This window comes from Colossoma macropomum, unplaced genomic scaffold, assembly GCF_904425465.1.
Source record: "Colossoma macropomum unplaced genomic scaffold, Colossoma_macropomum, whole genome shotgun sequence".
In the NCBI taxonomy this organism is placed as follows: Eukaryota; Metazoa; Chordata; class Actinopteri; order Characiformes; family Serrasalmidae; genus Colossoma; species Colossoma macropomum.
In genome coordinates, this window is record NW_023495879.1 from 4732 (window position 1) to 22341 (window position 17610).

Here is a 17610-nt window from a genome sequence, read left to right on the forward strand (position 1 = left end):
AGTCCATTTGTCTCCAGATGTTCGTCTTAGCTAAATCTCTCTCTGCCTTTTCGTTCGCTACTAGCTCGGAGAGACTGTGTTGCTAAGTGACCTGCAGTCTGTACGTTGGTTCGTTGAAAAACAGGGCTTTCGTGCTATATAGCACACGTCCCGTCTCACAGATATTTTACTGACACAGTGACCCCCCCCCGCCCCCCCACCCCTAAACAAAAGCAGTGAATGAGAGCCTTCCAATGAACTTGCCACGTCACTTCCGTTTGATTTATTACTAAAAGATTTTAAAAGAATACTTTAAAAAAAAACAAGTCATCACACAGTGAGAAAAAAATCCTGTATAGAAAAAAAGATGCATCCATAATCGTTTTATAATCGCATCACAGGCCTCCGAATTGTAGTCGAATCGAATCGTGAGGTGCCATGGATTCCCACCCCTACTATGAATAGGCTCTTGTTGGTCTCTGTATATTTGAGCCAAAATGAAAAACGAAACCTCTGTTAGACAGTTTTCACATCACTCGACCTCTTTTTTTTACGTCAAACATATTTGCTTCATTGACAAGTAACAAAAACAGTGAAATGCAGTAAACGCTCTGTTACACTGATTTAACGGAGGAAAGCAATATAGTGAAGCCTTTTGTTTTAGAGGGTTTGTTTTTCATTTGGCTCGTATTCTGCACATTACTACGGAAAAATAACAGTAACTGCTTTTCAGTTTGCTCCTCTCCATACGAGAGAGCAAGCACCAACATGGTTATCAGTACTTTCCCCTCATTTGAACGTTGCTCTCCTTGTGGACTTTCTGTCTTACAGTCTGAGAGAAAGGTGAGGCTGAAGGAGATCATCAGGAGGAATTCCAAACACGCTGCTCTGGTCTTACTGTGAGTCCTGATCCCAGTTCATACTCATTAACAGCTGAACTTCATAAGGATTCTGTTCAATATTCAGCTCAAAACCAAAGAATGCAAATTCAAATATTGTTTGAAATTCCTCAGTCAGGCTCAGTTGTTGTCATGAAGTTAATCCCAAAACTAATGAAGATCAAAGAGCAGAAGCTGTGCATATTACTGTGTGTCTGTGTGTCTGTCTGTGTCAGGTCATGACCTGTCCCTCAGGGCTGCTTCCCCAGCTCTCTCTACATGGCTTGCCTGGACACACTGAGCTGTGGACTGCACTGCCCCGTCCTGCTGATTAGAGGAAACCAGCAGAATGTCCTCACTTTCTACTGCCAGTAACTCACTCATCCACAATCACTTAGCACTTATCAAGGAATTTATGTAGAAAAAATCAAAGAAATTTGAATACGTTTGTTGTTATGTGTACAAATTCTAATATATAACACAGTGAACAACTTGATCAGCTGAGGTATCATGAAGAGAGACAGTGGTTTAGGAACAGCACTTCACTGATTACTTTGTAAATTATCATTTAAATGAAACTCATATTCAACTTTTGTAGAATTCTGTTTGGCATCAGTCCATCCTGCCTGACATTTCTGGATATTTCTGCAGACTTTGATTTGCTGTATATTAGACTAGGAGAACTAAACTTAATTACAAATGTACATTTTAATGAGGTAACGAGTTGGTTCCCTGGACAGAGATTAAATTAAATTCCATGATATTTTTTTTTTCAATTGGGAGGCCAGGACTGGGCTCTGCACTAATGTATCTCAGAGATGTCCAGTTCTAGTTCTGGAGATCTGCCACCCTGCAGAGTTCAGCTCCAACCCTGATCTGACACACCTGATCCAGATAATCAAGGCCTCCAGGCCCATCTGAATATTAGAGCCAGGTGAGTTGGATGTGAGCTTTTCAGAGTGATGGATCTCCAGGAGCAGGTCTGAGCACCCCGACTGTAACTCTTACCTCAGTTAAACAAAATCGTAAATAAAACAGTGACTTTTTATTATTATGACTTCATTTATGAGGCTGTAAAAATCCAAGTTTTGCTGGCCAGAAATTTTGATTTTACAAGACATTGATTTCTTGAGGATCAGGGTTTGTATAGCGATGCACGACTCTGTGTTTTCTGTTGTCGACTGCACTTAATTTAAAGCCAAGGCTGCATCCACAACCGCGTACTACTACTATATCATACATACTGTAGTGCACTTTGCTATCAAATGATACACAGCTTTCGCACAAGTCATGGTGCTTTATTCTTCAGCGGTTTTTGTCCACAGCTAGGCTTTCTAAGGTTTTCTCTTTACTAACACACTACAGTTTTGTTGCTTTTGGTTGAAGATGAAAAAAACATGAAATCAATGTTGAATGTTGATTGAAGAAATGAACCTAATGTTTAGGTTGAAAAACAGACATTGAATCAATAATGAATTATAGTTTGTGGATCAACATGGCCATAGTAAATATGAGCTAAGACAGACTGATAATACACCTTCACACATTTACAGACTTGTAGAAAAGTCTTTAATGTTCAAAGGCAAACATTTCATTTCAGTTTTAGGGATAAAATATTACTAACATGGTTTTCAGGATGGAAATTAACACATAATCCATATATTAGGATTTGTTTCACCATGGCAGCAAAACTCATCTTGGCCAGTGACTGGAAAATGGCACAGTGCACAGTCTTATGTAGACGTTTGGACTTTGGACTTTGTCAAATCACACAATAGCCACGTTTACATGCAGCCTAATAATCCATTAATAATCTGACTAATAGCTCAATCGGAATAGAATACGTCCAGTTGAGGCCATTCGGAATACAGTTTCTATCCAATTGAACGAGGTGGGTAAACTTCTAAATAATCCGTTAAATAGAAGAATAATAACCATGTAAACGCCTGTATCCGATTACATTCCAATCGGAACGTGTAAATACGTTCTGCTCTAAACTTTAAAAGACGGCGGTGGGACAGACGTCCAGCTTATGTGCCTCAGAACTTCTTCAATAAGGACATGTAAAGCATGTTTTCATGAGTCTGACATCATTTTAAAGCAGTTAAAATCACAAGCGCGCCAACTGGAAACTCATCTCACTCAGACTGGACCTCACGTGATGTTCGCTGTCATGGCAACGTTCACTCTAAGCGCTACTCCACGCATGTGCGTCATTTTGCATCGGATTACTTGTAGTGAGCATGTAAACGAAGATTTTCCATCAAATTGTTGTATAGAGTGTGCATATAAACACCTCAGTCTGAGTCTGTAATCCGATTGTGTTCAGTCGGATTGGCAAAAATCTTTGCATGTAAACATAGCCATTGTTGAAGCTCCAAGCATGAATATGAGAACAAACCCTTCACAGGTATACACTTAAATATGATGTATGTCTCCACACTTAGACACACACACACATAATGTATTTAAAGTGTCATTTTGCACGTCACTTTTTTGCAATGTGTTAAATTAAGGAAATAAACGGTAATCATGCTTTAGAAGGTGCAGAAATAGTAAAGTAAAGAAGAGCGAAGTTGAGCAATTTCTAAATGTGTTACTTGAGAATAAAGTTACTTCATCTAAGTCAGCAAAGTGAAAAAATTAGAACTTTTATAGTCTCAATTTGATCATGAACCCTTTGAGGAAATGGTGCGAAGGTGCATTAATGCTGTTAGATGCAATATTTGAAATGTGAATTTAGCTAGTAGTTAAACTCTGCTTCAGAGTTGCAGGTAAGTTTGAATGTTGTTTACATATTTTTCTACATATGATAGTTTTACTGGTTAGATACTCTGAAATAACCATCACATTATATTATTTAGACTGTGAAATCTGCCTAGCAACCAAATGCATTTTTATTGGCTGTATTTGGGCCAATCATTTTAAAGAAAAACGTCTTTTGTGCCATCGGTTGCCTTAATTCGTCTTTAATCGCATAATCGGTGGGTTGAACCACTGGGAAGATTTGCCATCCAAAAACAGCTGTTTAACGTTAACGTTAAATTCCTTCTTTGCCTGTGAGAGCTGTGTTTTAATGTAACGGGAGCCTTGTGCTAGTTCTCAGTGTGGAGCTTTTTCTAGAGAGTAACAAAAGGTGTTTGGTGATGATTATAGTAGCAAATCCATCATGATAGACAGTGAAAATTAAAGTAAATCAAAAATATGTGGTGCAATAGAACTTAATTTAAAACCTAGATTAACAAATCCTAGAATCAGGTATAAACTCTGATTAATTTAAGTTCTTCACACTTGGAACTGTTAACTGGGAATTTTACCAATTATTCAACGTCAGAATAATTCAGTCACTGTTATGTGAACATTTCATTAGAGGTGGGCAGTTTGACCACTGCTGTCATGATAAGTTACTGGAATAAGCAGTGTCTTTTTCTGAGCATGTGGTGGACATTAAACATTGACCAGTTGCGTGTTCCATTTAAAAAGTGTGCAGCAAATTTTGAATGAATTGTACTCATTTATGAACATCTGGCACGGCTGGGAAATTTTCTCTGTCACAATATCATAATAGGTATTGTGTAAGGTGTAGTGGTGTAACGGATCGTAGTTGATCCAGGACCCCCATGGATGGTTGCGTATCACATGTACGGCTCATGTTAAGCCCATTTCACACCAGACACAGTAAACGTGCTACAAGCAATAATTAAGCAATTAAATTAGTGTTGTGCGATATGACCAACATTTCATATATCCTGATAGCATTATCACAATATAGCACATCTACTGTAAATTAAATCAATACATTTTATTTTCATAAAATGAACAGATTGAAAGTAGGGCTGTGTGATAGGGACCAAAAATCATATCTTAATATTGTTACGCTAAGTGGCCATACATGATATACAGTATTTCTGTGTATTTTCTACAAAGTGGGCTAAACATTTATTTTAGAGGTAACAAACACTTTTATTAAAACAGATTGTACTGTTGTACAGTGCTGTGATACAAGTATATATTTGGATTATGTAGATTTGACTGAGACTAATTGTAATTACTTTTTTATTTGTTTGAACCCCAGATGGTGAAAAAGGAGATGAACAACACAATTTCACAGGTTTGTTGTCTTAACAGAGGTAAGTAGTAGTAGCAGTAGTAGAGGTAAGTAGTCTTGTTCTTGAAGTGCGGTGCATTGAATGATGTTGCAAACAGCATGACTTCTTACCGGTCAATGAGACGGAGGATAATAAGGGATGTAAGTAGGATAGAAAAAGAAAGCTACACAGTTCAGCTCTGCATGAACAGGAATAGACCCTTTTCACAAAATACTGGAAATACAGAAGCGCTGGATAAACAAATTCCTGTTCTGCTTTACCTCAGACACTCACACATTCTCATCACTTCAGCTCATCACCCAATGTTTTACCTTTTTAATCGTTGCTAATCGTCTCTGGGTCTGTTAAACAATTTACAGCTGGAGAGACTTAAAGAAATCAGTGACAAATTAACAAATACACGAGCAGGAGACGTCTGTACTGAATGAATGGCTCAGTCTCCAACCACTCCATATTCTCTATCTAGTGAACTAATAAAAACAGCCTGTATGCCCAAATATTTCATTATATTAAAGCAGAAGGAAGACGACTACATCCAGCCACGGATAACAAGGCTCTCTGCTTAACAGTTAAAGTTCGATTAAGGTCTAGAGGACATTTTTTTCATGTTTCTTAGTGTACTTATAGGTTTAGATAGTGATTTGGGACTCGGTCCAGAATATCTTGTGCCCAAAAGCTCTTGGCTTCTTTAAAGCAACACAATTTCAGCTTGAATAACCTTAAGTGCAGTAGAAAACTGTGAAATAGTGATTGATGCTTGTACATGAAGGTGCGCTGTGAAAAGTGCTCTCCTCTATTAACAGGAATAGGTAAATACAGGGTGATTCAGAAAGATTCATCTGATTTCAAAATGATTTATTTCCCTTGTAAATCATTACAGAATAATGCAGTAGAGTGTAAATTGTTTAAGTGAGCATAAAGTTTATTATGTAATTGTATATGTGCTCAGTATGAACCTCCTCCAGCTGTACGGACAACATCAACGCCATATTCAGATTCATCCCATACTCGATTGAGCATGTCGGGTGTCGCTGCACTCACGGCTCTTTCAGTGCGATTTCGGAGATCTTCCAGTGTTGTGGAACCAACGACAAACACTCCGAGCTGTTGGAGCTTCACTGCCCACGAAAATCGCGCTGCACAGTTATGACTGATTCACTCTTATTGAAATGGAGAACGCAGAACGCTTTCTGCTCAGGGGTCGCATCACCTCGCAGACTGAAGGGAGCCAGTCAGAAACTCTATGACTGCCTCTTTCAGTTGGATTGTGATTGGTTCCTAGGTGACTCACAGTTGTAGAAATACGGTGCTTTGAAATGGGATTAATCTTTTTGAATCACCCTGTATTATGAAATGTGATGCATAGTGTACTGTAGTGTCAGGGTCAGACATGTTGCAGATTTTGGGTGAGTTTGTTGTTTCAGATGCTTTTTATCTGCAAAAACCTTGAAGAAGCCAAGAGCTCTGTGGTAGGACGAGATATTTTGGACCGAGTCCTGAATCAATTTCTACACCCTGCATAAGTGCACTAAGAAACATAAGTCATTAAAAAACTACACGTTAATCGAACTTTAATTGTTAAGCAGAGAGCCTTGTTATCCGTGGCTGGATGTAGTCGTCTTCCTTCTGCTTTACTATAATGAAATATTTGGGCATACAGGCTGTTTTTATTAGTTCACTAGATAGAGAATATGGAGTGGTTGGAGACTGAGCCATTCATTCAGTAGAGACTAATTTTAGGCACCCAAGCACATTATTTAATTAATTAGAACACATACAGGTAAACATAAAAACAGGAAAAAGAAAGCAGAACGTCTCATGTCAAAGTTTGGGTCCAGATTTCACCTCCCAGTGTGTGTTTGTTCAGTTCCATCACCAGCTCATCCCTTAGCCAATCAGAGGTATCGTATATCTGTAATATTACATGCAAATTTTTATACCAATTCTGAAATCTCATTGGCTGAGCAGTGTTTCGAGCTGTATGTACATGTTTATTGCAAACATTGTAGAAACCTTATTTAATCTAATGTTTATTTTTGTATGTGTCCAGGTTTGCACCGGAAATGATGCGACGTATTTTGCGGTCAGCCTTGACCAACTGTTAGTTAACCAAGGTTAATTACTTGCTTGTTCATTCTCTTCTTGTTACTCTTTTCTTGAGTGCCTTGCTCTCCCTTTGCTGCTGTAGCACTGAGAGTTTCCCTGTTGTGGGACTAATAAAGGATTATCTTATCTTATAAGCAGACCTGTCTTTTCAACTGGGCTGGGAAATGAGAGACCGTTCAAAGACAGGCTTTGAAAGACTGCATATTTGGTGGGTGTTTACAGTTGTCGTCCTCTCTTATTTCCTTCAGATCTTTTAAAAGAATGATTCGATGTAATGTAATGTAATGTAATGTATGTGGTGTCATGTTAACTGAACTCTTTTAAGTATTTACATCTTTTCTCAGTGTGCACTGCGTTTGGTAAATGTAGTACAGGTGTGGTCAGTTTGGTCCAGGTGTTTTGGAGTTTGCGTCTCTTTTTGAACCTGCATTAAGCTGGACTTTCTCAGCCACCGTTGTGCTTATTGAGAAGTTTTGGTTGAACTGTTTTTGCGGATGTTTTGGTTGGACAAAAACAACAGGCTATTTATGTGAATATTAAATCTTAGTGCTGAGTTGATGAAGCATCAGTTTTTTCCACTCTTCTTCTAAACTAGTAGACATGCATGCTCTAAACCCCACGTGTCAAACACAAAGCGCGCAGGCCGAGTCAGGCCTGTGACACAGTCCTATTCGGCCGGCGAAATGATTTTATTTTTCTGTACTTATTAGCCCGTTTCACCCTGAGATGCACTACAGTCCCCAGTATGCACTGCAACATACTGACTCCTGAATAAGTGTTCAGTGGCTATTTTGCTGCTGCAGTTTCAGCATGTGTTGAATGAACAGTGGTCCGTTCGGATCACTGAGAAATGTTCAGTAAAAACACAGCTGGCCCACCAATTTACTGAGGCTTTTTAATGTGGCCCTTTTAGTGGTTGAGTTTGACACCCTGATCTAAACAGATCAAAATGAGTCAGTGTGTTTTAAATATATTACGTAATCAACTGTGAACACAGTTATGAATAAGTACATTTCAGTAGCCTATGAGGAAACTCCATCAGTGCACAGTGGCTTTTTACCAGGAGATGTACTTTCTGACTAAATGAGGTTATATTTGCATGTTGGTGTTAATTTGCAATAAAATCTACTTGTAATTCACATCATCGACATTATAATAAATTCCGCAGTGTGGTTTATGAATCCGGCCCAGTTTAGTGAACCGGTTACTATTTGAATGAACTGCTTTCAGGCTAAGATGATGTGGTTGAACATAATCTGAAACTGTGTTATTAATGGTTTATTAATATTGTCTGTTTTTAGGTGTCAGCAACATAAATCACTGACGCTGATGGTCTTTCCTGATGTGGTCAAGAAGCGGCTGCGTTATGCACCAGAAAGGGAGGAGTGCGTTCCCAGAAACACAAGCCGTAGTTGACTTTCTAATTGAACCTTTGCTTTATTTTGTAACTGTAGATGAAAATGACTCATTAAAAGGTCTCATCAGTTTTGTGTTTAGTTCTGTATTTTCTCTTTCTGGCAGATGAGCTTCACTCGGACAGTCGGCTGAAAAACGTGTACTTTCCCACTTACCCCAGGCACAGTTGATCAGCCAAGACATGTTTAATAATCACCATTTTATTAGTTGACTGTTTTTATCTTGTTACTACTGAATGTATCTAAGTATATCTGAATATATGTACTGAATGTTTCAGAGTGATTCTGTAACTGTAGTGGAGTGTTACTGAATATAACATGACTACTTCATGAAAACACAGTCACTGTGAAGTCTTACTTATTGTTATACAGATAATACTAGAACTTTGTCCACAAAACCACCAGTGAACCTCCACACATCTTCTGAGTTTTATATACAATGATGAGGATGATAATGATGATGAGGATGAGGATGATGGTAAAATAATGGAAGATCTGAAATAATAAGCTTTACTGGGTCCTACTTTACCTGGATCCCTTCACCATTAATGGACTCAAAAGTAGATTGTAGCCCAAATGTTGATCTCAGAACCATCATAAAACAGTGCCTCAGTCATCAGGCAGTGAATTCATAAGCATTTCATGTAGTAACTCTGTGAGGGAGCTTTTAGAGGTGGACGTCTGGTTCCTATCAGCACCACTGTGAACAGTTCTGACTCGGTAAGTTTCTCTAGAACAGGGCGTTTCACACCAAACCACTCTGAATGATTTTATATATATCAGCCAGTAACTTATGGAGAAATTTAGAAAAGTTGGTGGAATTGTTCTTTAACTAAATGAGGGGGAGGGGGGGTGAGTCTGTGGGCGTGGCTTAATATTAAAATGAGTACGTGCAGAAATTGATAGCTGAGCAGAGAGAAATGAGTGAAATGGGCTCTACTTTATTCTATTGTAGTTGTAGTTGTAGCTGTAGTTGTTCTCTTCTCTACTCCATGACTCACTGAAACTCTCCAGCGTTTCTGTGGCGCTGCTTTAAAGAAGGTGAGGGTCTTTAATTCTGAAAGTCCACACAGAGAAACGGAGAACGCGGACACGACCGACAGACAAGAAGACGGATGTAAACTAATGTCCGGCTGTAAAGATGTCAGCTTTCTTTCTTTTGCTGAGTGAGAAAAACCCGAGCCGTTATAACTGAGGAGACCGGCCACTGGTTGAAATGGGAATGGAAAACTCGCAACGCTCAACATGGCGTCTGTTTACGGTGAAACTCCCGCCCATCAAGAAGCAGAGCCAATCAGCTTGCTGGTTGCGCTGTGAGCCCTCCCCCTTGTTGTGGCGATCAGTAGCCAGAACGAGCTGAAAAAAGATGTTTTTTTGTGCGTTACTGAGCCAAACGCTTCAAACTTCTTATGAGGTTTTGTCAGATTTTATCGTGTCTTTAAATGTGTTTTTGAAAAGGTAATTTGACCCTCAGTTTGGAGTTTTTTAGTCTCTCCCATTTTAAAGAGGGTGGATTCTGGTCTTGTACGGTTGGAACTGAACGACGAACAGTGTGAGTGCGCCCCCTGCTGTTCATCATTAACATTACCGCCGCTTCAATCAGGAGATCTTTCAGACTCTATAATTATAATGTACTGTATCCTGATCAAGAAACGTGGGTCGTTAATTCCAGGTTGTCTGTTCTGCAGCGTTTATTCACGGCGTTAGTCTGATAAGGACTCTTATTCTGAAGGAGTCAGAACAGGAAGAACTGAGTCAGTCGGAGCTGAAAAACTCCACCGTCTGAAACCTGTATATTTTCCACTGGAGTGTGTTGGATATGGGAGAGTCAGATCTCGGCTCTGGAACACTTTAGGATGGTACTAAGAGCGCAGCTGTCTACGTCTGATCATCACTAACCCACCGTCTGAGTTTGGAGAAGATCGGAGAAAGTCAACATTTTCACCCACAAATCCTCTCAGAGGGACCCCTTTGAGTTTTTTTAGAGGACATTTTTGACTTTGTCCAATCTTCTCCAAACTCACACCCAGAGTTAGGGAGACCCAGACTTAGACAGTAGTGCTCTTAGTTTAGTCTGATCTCACACCAAAGCAGAGATCAGATGATCCCATTTCTGATCCATTCCAGTCTAGTACAGATCTGAGTTTTGGACAGTAGAATTTTAAAAAGACAGATACGGCTTCAGGAGAGAGACGGGCTGCATGGAAAACTGCTGTTACAACATACAAATCCACTATTTAAAGGCTTTGCTTTGTACATTCCACTGGAAATGTATTGGAAATAGCTTAAATATAATAGAATTGGGATGTAGTCCCACCGTTAGTATCTGCATGTTATCTCCACACAAAATACACAAAACCACACAAAATACACAAAAACTGATTTTTCTGAATCTGTAATGCAGTGATTTATTTCTACCACTGGAGGGCGATGATGAGCACAGTTGTGGAGATGGAGGTACCATCGAAGGCAGCAGTGAGTTTATTAGGTGTGTCACAGGTTTTTACCAGCAGTTCAGAAGAAACAGTGGCATTTTTTGCTCGAACTGTGGAATAAAACAAAACCTCTGATTATTCCTTCAGTTTCTGGGTAAGACTTTAGTCTCCAGGCGGTTCTGAAAATACTTTTGGAGTTTGTGACAAACGAGAGTCACTGTAAATTAATCTGTTCAGATTTTGGCTTCTTGATTGCACTTAATTATGAAAGCTAACGTTTATTTGCACAACATTTTCAATATTTAATTAATTTTACGTCACAAAGTCTTTAAAACTGGCTCAGTGTTTACACCATGATAATCATCTATGTTACATGATGAGGAGGGACAGTGCAGAACTGCGCCATCTGCTGGTGGCGAGGAGGGACAGTGTAGAACTGCGCCATCTGGTGGTAATGAGGAGGGACAGTCTGGAACTGCTGGTGACGAAGAGGTCTGTGTTAATAACGGACCAATCAGCCAATGAAATGTTAACAGATCAGCCAATGAGGTGTCCTGTTAGAAGGAGAGTGACTCAAAATGGAGGAAGAAGAACAGCTCCAAGGTCAGGTAGGCTGATCAGACATTATTATGAACTGAAATGATGCTGTTATTTTGGTAAAGTGTGAAAATGTAAAGGTACAAGAACAAAACAGAAACAGTGTCTTCAGCAAGACCAGATCAGCTCAGAGCTCCGTTTACAAACCTCAGGAGGGCTTAACTGCCAATGTTTTTGACGTTAATGAGGAGAATCTTAACAAGAACACTCTCTAACTGCTAGCACACATGCTAATAATGTTAGCATCAGCTTCCTACATCACTTTTGTGAAGTGTTTACAAAGTGCTAATTGCAAAAATATCAATGGTGCTGTTCTAGTTTCCGTCCTGGTGCTCTTAGTGCTCTGTTATAGTGATTATAGTGACTTTCTTCTCACCTGAGTGATAGTTTAAGACTGTTGGAGAGAGACTGCAAACCTAAACAAAGGCAAAGACCTAAACTCGTCCACGTTTCGCTCTTCGGGGAGTTTAGTTAACCACAAATATCTGTTTAGTGCCGTGGTTCTCATGTTGGTGTTCTAGATAAAGAGGAGAGGAGTTCAGTCCTCCAAACTAGAACTGATCCACAGTCAGTTCTCCACCTGAGGGCTGTGTAAGCGAAGCTGAGTTCGCTTCAGCTGAAGGAGATCTTACGGTTTAAACTCAGCGGCGTCTCTTAAATCTAAAAGCCTTTAATTAGTAATGAACTCCACCTGCTGCTGGTGATGAGGGACAGTGTAGAACTGCGCCATCTGCTGGTGGTGAGGAGGGACAGAGCAGAACTGCGCCATCTGCTGGTGGCCTTCAAAACAGGTTGCCAGAGAAGATTTCAGGTCACCAGGACATTCAATAACATTTATTATTTTTTCATTAACTTACTCATTAAAATATATGTCAGATATCTGAGTCAAAAATCTTATAATCTTTACAAAATGATATGGAAACAACTGTAATCTTTAGAATCTCTACACTGTTGGTGCATAACGTTTATGCCAGAATTGGCCCACACATATAGACCCAAGGCAAAGCTGTACTCAACATTACAGCATCTGGCCCTATTCTGGCCTGAATGCCTAACATCTGCCCCGGAGTTGACCAACACTCATGTGTGAAAGCCACTATCAGCCCAGAACTGTCTACTGTCAGGAATTATTAGCAGAAGATTTTGCTGATTAATGTAACTGTGCTGGTGCTGCTTCACTGGAAATGTGACAGTGACATAATTTACAAGACTTTGTGTCTGTTTTGAGAAAACACTCCTAAAAGTTGTACAGCTGTCTTTTTCTGACCGTTTATGATTTGGTTGTTTGCTTGATCTTTTTATTCCCATAGAACGTTTCTGATACTTTTTAGATATTTCTAATTTACATTCCCATTTATTCATTTATTTTTATTGACAATTCTTATCCTCAGTATCTCAGGAAATTTGACCAGTAGAGAAAAATTATAGATCTCTGCTTTTGTAGCAGCTCTGTTTTTCTTTATGGTACTAATGTAGTTTTTAGGTGGTATCAGTTTTTGGCTGCTCTCTGCTCTGCTTGTTGTGTCCTGATGTTTACCTGATTAAGGTTTTTATGGTTTTTATATGAATGACAATTTATGAATATATAATCTTTAAGTAAATGACAGTATTGCTAGTAGTAAACTTTTAACATCACAATTGTTTTTATGTTGTCAACCTGCTGAGTGAATGAGGTGAATAGATTGTGTAGTAACTGATGAAATGTTGGAGGTACGTTTAACTGTTTCCACTTGCTCTGACAGCTCTGATCATGTTAACACTGTGATGCTTTCAGGAAACGGGGTCTGGATTTTGGCCTCTGGATCTTCATTCCATGCTGAAAAGTTCCTGGTTGTTGGTCTGAGTTCAGTCTGAAAGATCAGTCTGAAGCGTCATTCAGCTGGATTTTCTGCAGCACAAATAACCTTCCCAGAATGCAAGACGCCAAGAATCTCATGGACTTATTGATCTTACACACCAGTTTTGCATACATTTGCATATTGATGAGCAAGCAACCAATCAGAGAAGCCAATTAAATAAAAAAAATAAAACGAGTCTTTATAAGGCTTGTGATGTGAACGCTGTTCTCGACGACGGTGAAGACGAGAAAAAACACTAATAAACAGGTATTTCTACCACGAACGAGAAGCCTAGACACATAGAGTAAGTACCAGCATCGCAACTGGGATCAGTTTTTTCAAAAATGTGTTGTGTTTAGATCAGCGGGAGGGGAGCCGCGGCGGTGTCCACCACCCCGGCGTTCCCAAGAGGGCCGCGGTGGCGGTAGAGTAAATTTGGGCCGATGCCCCGCCCTTCAGTGTTTAAGAGGCGGTCCCTCAGCCTCACCCATAGTAGGCAGGATTTGAGACGAGCCAGTATTGGTTCAGCCCACCATCTCAAGCACAGCGCCATACGTTTTCTTATGAACAGTAGCTATTTCAGGACTAGTTCTCAAATTGATGGTAACCTCTAGTCATTTCTTAGCATGGTTATATTGTAATTTTGCAAATTTTTGAGTCACCATGAATGAGAATCCTAGGCCACCGAACCAAGATTGACCAACCAAGAAAGGAGTTTGGAGTTTGAAATTTTCAATTTAATTTGTGTTTATCATTTTCTGTTTATTTTAATGTCAGAGACACAAAGGTGTTTTTGGAGTAGTGTTTTTTTGGACTGTGTAACGGTCATGGAGATTAAACTCTAGACCATTTTACACAGATGTGCATTTGCTCTTTAACAGTTTTTAAGCATTTTAGTACCAGGCTTCACAGTGATGGTAAACACTTCTGAGGTACCATAGTATCTGTAATCTAGCAGTTCCTTATATTTTACACCGTAACATAACACTCTTACCTCAAAACCACAGATGAAAGTCTTGACAGGGTTTTTTTAAATACACCATATAAACCAGCACACTGGCTTATTTTAAGGCCATAAGCATTTTTTGACTAACCTTCAATAGTATGGTAAGAGCTAACACAGATGCATCTGATTCAGCCAATCAGGCACTTCTGAAGAAGCTAATTAGCTGCAGTGGGTGTGGCTCATTACAGGAATATCCACTCCACTGATTACTGATCTGTTTCTAGGGAGAGTGTGTAACTGCGCCATCTGCTGGTGATGAGGAAGAACAATGCGGAACTGCGCCGTCTGCTGGTGATGAGGAGGGACAGTGCGGAACTGCGCCATCTGCTGGCGATGAGGAGCAAAACAGTTTTTGACCGCTTTCATTTTTTATACTTTCAACTTGAAACGCTCATTAGCGCCCTCTAGCGGTCATTTTCGTGTCGGGCCAAAATGCAGTATTTGCGGTAACAACAACAAAAAAAGCCCAAAAGTACAAAATAAACAAATAGTTTTAAACTGAGATTTTAACATTATTGTCTAACATTACACTATATTATGTAACTGAAATGCTTAAGCAGTACTATTTGGAGTAAATATAGTAAATTACATGTACAATACAAATATAGTTCATTTTTTTCTTATCTCACTGGATGAGGGAGTGGCATAACTTTCTGGATGGCCAAATCAAAGTTTGACAGAGCCGGTTTATAAGGAGTCTGGTCTCTTCCAGTTTCGACCTTTAACTCAAAAAATATCACTGCTAAACAGCAGAGGGTGCCCAAGAGCGGGTCCTCAGTGAACGGGGGTGAACGGAGCTAAACGGCTAAAATCGAAAAGTTAAAACTGTTTCGAATCATTTACACAGAACACAGAAGAAAACCTCACCTGTACGTTTCCTTTTCTACAGCAAACAGACGCTGACATTACCGGATACTGAGCGACGACTGGTTAGCATTACTGCTACTGAGCATTTGCTATTTCCCTGAGAGCTCTCTTCCTAAAACAGGAACATGAAAAGTATAGTGTTGTTACAAGTGTTTATTGTAAGGCTAAAAGCATTCAGTCTTCATTTTTTACCATAAGAGCTCCAGAGCTGGAACTGCCTTTTGGAACCATCGCTTCCATAAATCATCCTGGCACAAGATGTGCCCAAATGTGGGTAGATGCACAACCTGGGAATCTCAAAGACAAATGTCCAAAAAAAAAAGCACTGTTCTGTAGGCCTTGTGGTTTGCTGGTATAAATCACATTTCTACAACCAGAGGGTTGTTGGTTCAAACCCCACTTTAGGGCTTTCATTTGCATGTCTTCATCAGTAAAGATGGCAAAAACAAAGACAAATGTTTAAAAAAAAGGAGGACATTTGTGAGATCCTGTGGCTCACTGGTAGATGCCCTGCCTCTACAGTCTGGAGGTTATCGGTTCGTATCCCGAGCAGGATCCTCACATCACGGTGGTGGTGAAACACACAGGGTGAAGGGTGTACAATGCATGACATGTGAGGAAGGCCGGAGGGCACAACCCAAGAACCAGGGGGGAAGGTATACCCGTCTTCCCCCCTGGGGCCCAGGAGAGAGGACAAGAGGGGGTTATGCAGAATTTTGCTGGGAAAAAAAGTTGCACTTAACCCTTTGGGTATGCAAAAATTCTACCTACTTGGACCCTCATTTTACTTAGCAAGCTGAATAAAATGCTGCCCCTTTAATTGACCTTTTCTTTTCTCCTTCTTCCCTTTCCCTCCCTCCTCCTTGGCTTGAACCCACAACCTCCCACATCTGAGGGCAAAGCTGGTCCTACTAAGCCACCAAGCTTCACACACAGCAGCCTTTTTTTGGGGGGTTTGTCTTGAAGATTCCAAGACACACAAAAAATTGGATCCTCTAACGACTCAAAGCCCATGAAGGCCAGAACGTGATTTGACATAGACTGAGATGTTCCTAATGCTTTAACAGGTGGCTGATTGCAAATGCATCCCATGGTTTTCTGACGGGATCTAGACGTGTGCTCTCTGTTGGAAACCCTGAGAAAGTAAAACCGTAAGCGACTGTTTCAGGACTGGTTCTCAGATTGATGGTAACTTCTTTTAGTCGTTCCTTGACATGGCGTTATAATAATTAAGCTAATTTTCTGAGTCACCACGAACGACGATCCTAGGGCACAGAGCCGAATTTGACCGATTGATCGCTGAGCTCCGTTTAACGGTGCGGCTTTAAATCCAACAAGTACTGATCACCTTCTGCTTGGTTTAATGTCAGAGATAGAAAAATGCTCCTAGGTTTCTGGATAATAGTCATAAACACGAAACCGTTTCAGACAGATGCTCGTTTGCAGTTTCACACTGTGTAAGTATTTTAGTGCTGGTCTTCACATTGAGGGTAAATGCTTCTAAGGCACTATGTTAATTACAACCTAGCTGTTCCTTATATATACACAACCAAAAAAAGAAGCCTTCTCATCTTTTTCTAAGAACACAGTAGTTTTATTTAAGTCTATAAGCATTTTTGATTAGTCTTCTCAATGACGGTAAGAGTTCCAGAGAAGTTTGGAACAGCATGTGAACCGTGGCCCGTAATCTAAAAGAGCCTATGTGTCTGAGCTAAACTCACGTCATCTCACTTTTTATGTATGAAACTGAAGTATATTTAGAAAGGAACCTTTTTATAGAAGAAGGTAAAAACACTCTTAACGTTGAGTATAAGCTGATGTCTGAAGTTCCAAGTATCTAGGAGTTCCCTGTGTGCTCTGTTTGCCGACAGCCTCAGCGCACTAACTCCCGCTCCAGGCCGGCAATTCAGGTGAGCGCTGTTTTTTTCGTGGAGGCTGTTGAGTGGCTGCTGTCTAGCTGCACCGTAAAGACTCGTGTGTGTGAGCGATGCTGTGTGGATGTTTGGAGTACTTCTCCGTTCTAAATTTGGGGGGTTTATAGCGTTGTGCATGCCGCAATAAAAAGGGGGAGCATAATAGTGAAAAGGAAAGCTGATGCAAAAGTGTAGAATAGCCTAATTAGTAACGATAAAGTGAGCTAAATAACACCATGCGAGATTAATGAAGGTTGGGCCCTTATCTTCGTAACGGTAAGACATGTGTATATTGGTCACTGCGTGAAAGTTGGCTTAGAGAAATAGTCAGATTAGGTTAAAAAGGGGGAACGAGAAGTGAAAAGTAAAAGCCCAGGGCCCTGGGGAATTAGATTAAAGGGAAATTGGATTAAGGGGAAATTAGCTTACTGGGAAAAAGAAGAAAGAGAATAAAAGAGGAAAGAGGT

The 17610-nt window shown here is 40.0% G+C and overlaps 1 long non-coding RNA gene across 2 annotated transcripts; it reads left to right on the forward strand.

The window, feature by feature from the left end:
• Positions 1–11328: 11328 nt before the first annotated feature.
• LOC118803281 lies at positions 11329–15679 on the forward strand. Of its 2 annotated transcripts, none has more exons than XR_005006847.1 (3): positions 11329–11530; positions 13294–13661; positions 14588–15679. It is a non-coding gene; the product is annotated as an uncharacterized LOC118803281 (long non-coding RNA). The 2 variants fall into 2 exon arrangements; XR_005006846.1 differs by lacking the exon at positions 14588–15679 and adding an exon at positions 13717–13910 and having other exon boundaries at positions 11341–11530; positions 13294–13624.
• The last annotated feature ends 1931 nt before the right edge of the window (positions 15680–17610 follow it).